Source organism: Numida meleagris, chromosome 2 (genome assembly GCF_002078875.1).
Source record: "Numida meleagris isolate 19003 breed g44 Domestic line chromosome 2, NumMel1.0, whole genome shotgun sequence".
In the NCBI taxonomy this organism is placed as follows: domain Eukaryota; kingdom Metazoa; phylum Chordata; class Aves; order Galliformes; family Numididae; genus Numida; species Numida meleagris.
The window spans coordinates 123,772,665-123,778,622 of record NC_034410.1 but is presented as its reverse complement, the minus strand read 5'-3'; the positions used below and the strand labels follow the sequence as shown (position 1 = coordinate 123,778,622).

The window sequence follows — 5,958 nt, the reverse complement described above, 5'->3', positions numbered from 1 at the left end:
ATCTCCATTGATGAGCACAAGCCTCCAGTGGAAGGTAAGCATATGTTTAAGCAGTGTCCTGGCTGGCGGCACTTTCCTGGATGTTATCCTTAATTTAAACCAAAAAAGGTCAAAGGCAATCTATAATTCAGAGTACCTTTCACCTCCCGCAATGTGACTATGGCTGGCTCCAGCTGTGCTGCTGAGTCAGTGGGGGAGGCAGAGCAGGAATTCATCCATAATTGCATCCCCGGACCAGGGCTGCATCACGTGAGGCTCCATAACAAGCTGTGCTAATAATGTGCTAACAGATGCAGGAGGGCTTCTGCTCCTGCTCCCAGCAAATCTATGTCTTATCATGCTTATTAAGCTGGAGGTAAATTTGCCCTTCAAAGATATACATCCAACACCCACTGAAATCAGCAAGAGGACAGTTCAACAGGGCTGATGCTAGGTCAGCCCCATGCTGTCCCTGGCTGCTCACCAGGTTCCCTTTGGTTGGGTCCCCTTTAGTTTCCAAATGGAAAGATGGCACATAGAGCAAAGCAATGCTTTCTTCTCTACACACAGGATGCTACTCATCCCCAGAACCAATCCTTCAGGAGGTGCTGGGCCAAAAGATGCAATTCTCATTTGCTTGTCCTCAGTGGACTGTCTCTCATAGAGATGTGCTGAGATCACAGGCCAATGAAATGAAATGTCTGGGGCACAACAGCATGTCAGAGCAGAGGCACATTGGAGCAAGTATGAAGACCAGAGTGCTGGGTTTGTAGGGTATTTGAATCCAAGAGTTGGATGCTTTGCAGATACAGATTTAATATAGAATCACTGAATCGTTTGAGTTGGAAGGGACCTTCAAAGGTCATCCAGTTCAACTCGCCTGCAATGAAGAGGGACACCTACAGCTAGATTAGGTTGCTCAGAGCCCCGTCCAGCCTGACCTTGAATGTCTCCGAGGACAGGAAATCCACCACATCTCTGGGCAACCTGTGCCAGTGTTTCACCGCCCTTATTGTAAAAAACTTCTTCCTTATATCCAGTGTGTATCTCTCCTCCTTTAGTTTGAAACCATTTCCTTTTGTACTATCACAACAGACCCTGCTGAAGAGTCTGTCCCCATCTTTCTTACAGCTCCCCTTCATTCACTGAAAAGCCACTCTCAGGTCTCCCTGGAGCCTTCTCTTCTCCAGGCTGAACAGCCCCAGCTCTCAGCCTGTCCTCATAGAGGAGGTGTTCCATTCCTCAGATCATTTTTTGTGAGATCATTGCTGTGGGGTAATGCAGGCCCCAACTCAATAGATAGCTGGCGGCTGTGCTCAGGAAAACGGGCTTTCACTTGCCTCCATAATAAGCAGTTACCTATGGTAATGGAAAACTTTAAAGCTCTGTGGCTTATCTTAGAGATGGAGTTGTATTTTAAAACCTTTTTTTTCCCATCGCAGGAACTTAAATCTTGTTTAGCCAGCACACATGCTTGCACAGACTCACCTGAATAGTACTGGCTAATTATTTTACTTTATTAGTCCTCTGTGCCCACATTCTGGCTGGAACATTTTGACATCTCAGGTACATAAGAGTCGCCTTTATATTTTGATCACATTTAAAAATATCCTGAAAGCCTTGGATGGGAGGAACACAGCCTCCAATGCTCTTCCTAACTGCAATATCGTGGGCATCTTTCTGAGGAGTCCCAAGGAGGCTTTGAAGATGATCAAGCTATGGACATGAATTTTGAATACTATTAATATTTGTATAATAAGGCTTTTGTTCACACAAGTGTTAAGAAAACCCAAAGGAGTGCTAACACAGCGTGTGCATATTCTGGCTCACCTAGCTGTTGATGAATAATTTTTCCCATTAGGCAACCAGCTAACACCTCCATCCAACACATGGACCTGAATCTGCCAAAATGCTGAACCTCGAGGAGAGAAGAAAACTAATTCAGGTACTGAAGAAAAGTGCCACAGAACTAAATATGTTTGTGAGACAAAGAGGGTTTGTCTGAGGAAGAGCGAGCTCTTTTTGGACAAGTAAAATTTCCAGTGGGCATATTTCAACAGGGATCCTGCTTCAAGTGCGGTTCTTTGACAACAAGGTGCAGATTTTAAAATTATTTTTTTAGGAGGTAAATTCTTCATATTCCTGTCACTGGCACCACATGTGTTTGCAGGGCTGAGACTGCAACGGGGATTCAGACTTGCTATTCAAACAACTCTTCAGCCGCTAGAATCCACTGAATTGATTATTTTCCTCCTTCAGTTAGCTAAAGGATGGGTCAAGTAGGTATGATAAGGTCAAGAAGATTAATGTAAATGTCCAAACAAGCTGGGGGAGAAGATTACATGGTACTCACCGCCCCTTTCCTAACTGTACCCCATGTCGGCTGCAACAGCCCTGACAATTCACTTTTACATAAAAAAAATAAAAATAAAAACGCAGAAAAAAAAGCTTTAAGTAAGAGAGGAACGGTAACTCTTGTCACGATGTTAATGTTTCTTTTGAGAAAAAGCACTGAGGTTTAGGAGAATGGGGAAGGTGTTATTGTAACAGAAACAAACTAAAGTGGGCTATTTCTAATTTAACAATGGGTGGCCCTGTTTTTATCAGTTTATGGTACCGTGTGTTTTTGTCTTCCTGAACACTCTTCTTTTGTCATTCAGCTATGTAATCACCACCTTTTGTAAGATAATCACAGGTAATTAACTTTGTAACTGTTCTTGTCCTGTTAGACTAGTAATTGCCTGTCTCTGAATCACGTATCTAGGAGGTTTCTCAGATAAAGGAAGATACGATCTATCCATAATTTCAAGCCTCTTGACAACTGATTGAGAGCCAATTGTTTTACATATTGTGACATATTTGTGGCAATTCTCACTCTGGTAGTGGTTCTGAAAGGATAGACTGAGGCTGAACAACACATCTGAAAAATGCATCCTTGGTAGCAGCAAACTCTGCAATCCATCCAGGCAGATCATTAAAATTCTAATAGCTTTATACTCTTCATGACTTTGATTTACCTTAAGATGTACTGCATCGAGGACCACATGGCACAGTTCAGGTCTAAATAAAATATAAGACAATAGGTGTATCAGCTCAGAACAGAAGTCCATCTTGCCCTGTAGTCAATTCCTGAGAGTAAGGATTGATAGTTGTTTGAAGTATATGGCAAATGTAGTGATAACTTCTCAGAATACGTTCCCAGGCTCCGAAAATCCATATCACAAGAGTATTTTGAGATATCGGTTTAGTACCTTAATTGAATAGCCTTACAGGGTTTTCTAAATTAATTTGTCCACTTGTTAACACTTCTTAATACAGGTGAAGTATTCACATCCATTGTGTGATCTGGAACTCCACTAAATTGTGGTAAAAATTGTGTGAAAGACTGCTTACATTTCTTTGCTTTGAAGCTACTCTTTCATATGTTGCCTATATTATTCTCACTTCCATTATTCCTCTCATCATTTTGGAGAATTACACAATATTCTTCAGTATGTTTTTTTTTTCCTGGCCCAAAGTGTTCTAGTGATACAGGAGGAAGGAGAAGTACTTTTTAGCCATTATCCTTGAAGAGGATGCAGACTAACAACAATGCCCTCTATTTTACTGCCTAGGCTGCTAAGCATCATTATCCAAAATTATGTGATTCAACTCTCTTTTAACTGTGATGTTGCCCTGCATTAATTGTGAGGAAGTCAAGAAAAGTAAACATCAAACTATAATCTTCAGTGCTATTGCTGCTTGGTTAGATGGCTAACAATTTAAAAAAATATATTATTATTTGCTTTTCAATTTGAACTGCTTAGCATTCAAGGCCTAATTCCTCCTGATGTCAGTTTTTGATCAATGTAGCTGAAATGAGCTCATGTAGATTAATGCTTGGGGAGAGGAGAAGCAGGGCTGTTCCAGGTCTGGCAGCTTCAGACCAGCTTCCCTGGAGGGAAAAGGAAAAGGTACAGGGCAGGTTTGCTCTTCAAAAAGCCTTCTGGGAAAGGACTGCAGAGAAAGGGGGAAGGAGGAAACTGGAAAGCAGGAGTTCAGTTTTTCAAACACTCAATGGGCCTGAATCTTTTGCTTTGTGTCCTGGCACACACTCCCTTCTCAACAAAACTGCTTTGTAGCAGTTTGGGGTTTTGCTCCTGTATGTGTACATTGAAGTGTTCTTCAGAAATACAAACTCAAACACACATCCTTGTTGATTTAAATGACACTGTTGCTTCCACTCTCTAAAGAAGGGAATATTTGAGAGCAACGCCAGAAATCACACAAAATAAACCAACAATAGGCTATTTGCAGATGTTTGTAAAATACTGCAGTTATCAAGATATAAAGCTCTTTGTTCATCCATAACCAAACATAAACAAACTTTCAGTTAGCTTTAAACATGAGAAGGGAAAATATGTTGGAACATTTTAAATTAGAATATTTTTTGTATAGGCTAATAATGGTCTCCCTATAATATCTGACATTTCTACTCAAAATTTGTATTATTGCAGAAAGAAAACATTTTCATTAGAGGTCAGAAAGTAAAGGTAAGAACCTCAGGAATACCTACACTTCGTCTTAGAAATTGTAATTGTACTTGGGTTTAATTGAATATGGGAAGAAATTTCTCAGGTATGTGGCAATTCTCTACCACATAGAATCTGGTCTGCATATCATGAGAGAAAAAATGTAGCCTGGTTTCCCTAAGAGTTATTGAACTTTAGGCAGTAAATGTGTAATGCAAGAGGTTAGAGTTGATTATCACAGTAGTCCCTTCTGGCTTTAAAATAAATGAAAACTGTGATATAAAATTGACTTAATTTGGGTTACTGCATATCTAATCATCACTGGATGAATTTTGCCACTGAATCACTCACCATTCCATGCACAGGGAAAGATTCAGGCCCATGTTAATGTAAGTCCTAGTGCAAACGGGTTTTGAATGATGACAGAACACATCATTTTGAAACAACTCGATGGTTTAAAGAGAGTACCTTAAATATTTGAAGTGCCAAGGTGAAAAGGCTTTGTTATTCACTTTGGCCAGTACGCATAAAACTCAAATCGCTGTTGAACAGAATGCTGGGCTTAATCCAGGACAGGCAGCAGTGGGAAACCTCTGCTCCATCCACAGCCCAGCTCAGTGCCTGCATCTTCCTCCGTCCTCTGCAGAGACAGCTCGTGGCAACCCATGGCAGAACTGCAATCACACCGATGCTGCTCACACACCCCTGAATCCCAGTGCTGCTCAGGCTTTGATTAAATGTCCCAAGATGGGATTCAACACCTGGCTGAAGAGTTTTGTTCCTGGTTTCATTTCTCATGTCTTGTACAGAGAGGAGCATGGGGAACACACCTTGGAGCTCTTCCAGCGGTGCCTTTTGAAGCACCCATGTGTGCGAACAGGAGCAGGAGGTCAACAGCCAAAGCCAGCAGCATTGTCACTACAAGACTGCTCGACGAGGCGTTCATGTCCATGGGGTGGAGGCATCATTAAACCCAAGCCAGCATGCTGCTCTCTGGATGCTGGGAAAGGAGAACACAGCAAAACAGGAGGGAGAGCACATGGCTGGAATGGGAAGGGGAAACGAGGACTTGTTCCATTGCCCCCAAAGGAAGCATCTCTGATCGTGTGGTTCTGCTGCACTTGGGGATAAACAAGAAGTCTGTACAGCATTGTCACAGGATCAGGATTTCCCATTTCAAAAGTAACCGTCGGCTTAGCTCCAAATTTATTTTGTTTAAGTACCTCGGCTTTGCCCTGGTGTTCGTGTAGCAGCAGCAGTTAATTTTCTTGTGACAATGTTCTATTCTACTGACATTATCTCTAAAGTATAAGACTATTCTATTAAGGTGGATGAATTGAATTTCATTTCCTCTCACTTCAAATAATGGCATTCTATTCACATTGCTTTCAGTACATCATGGAAGCGTATGGACTTTTGTTAGAGGCTGGCACCCGCTAATGCTGTTATAGCAAGGGTAGAGATTTCC

The 5,958-nt window shown here is 41.6% G+C and overlaps 1 long non-coding RNA gene across 1 annotated transcript; it reads left to right on the top strand.

The window, feature by feature from the left end:
• Positions 1,254-5,275, top strand: LOC110394829. Its single transcript, XR_002435943.1, has 4 exons — positions 1,254-1,343; positions 1,841-1,924; positions 4,476-4,511; positions 5,137-5,275. It is a non-coding gene; the product is annotated as an uncharacterized LOC110394829 (long non-coding RNA).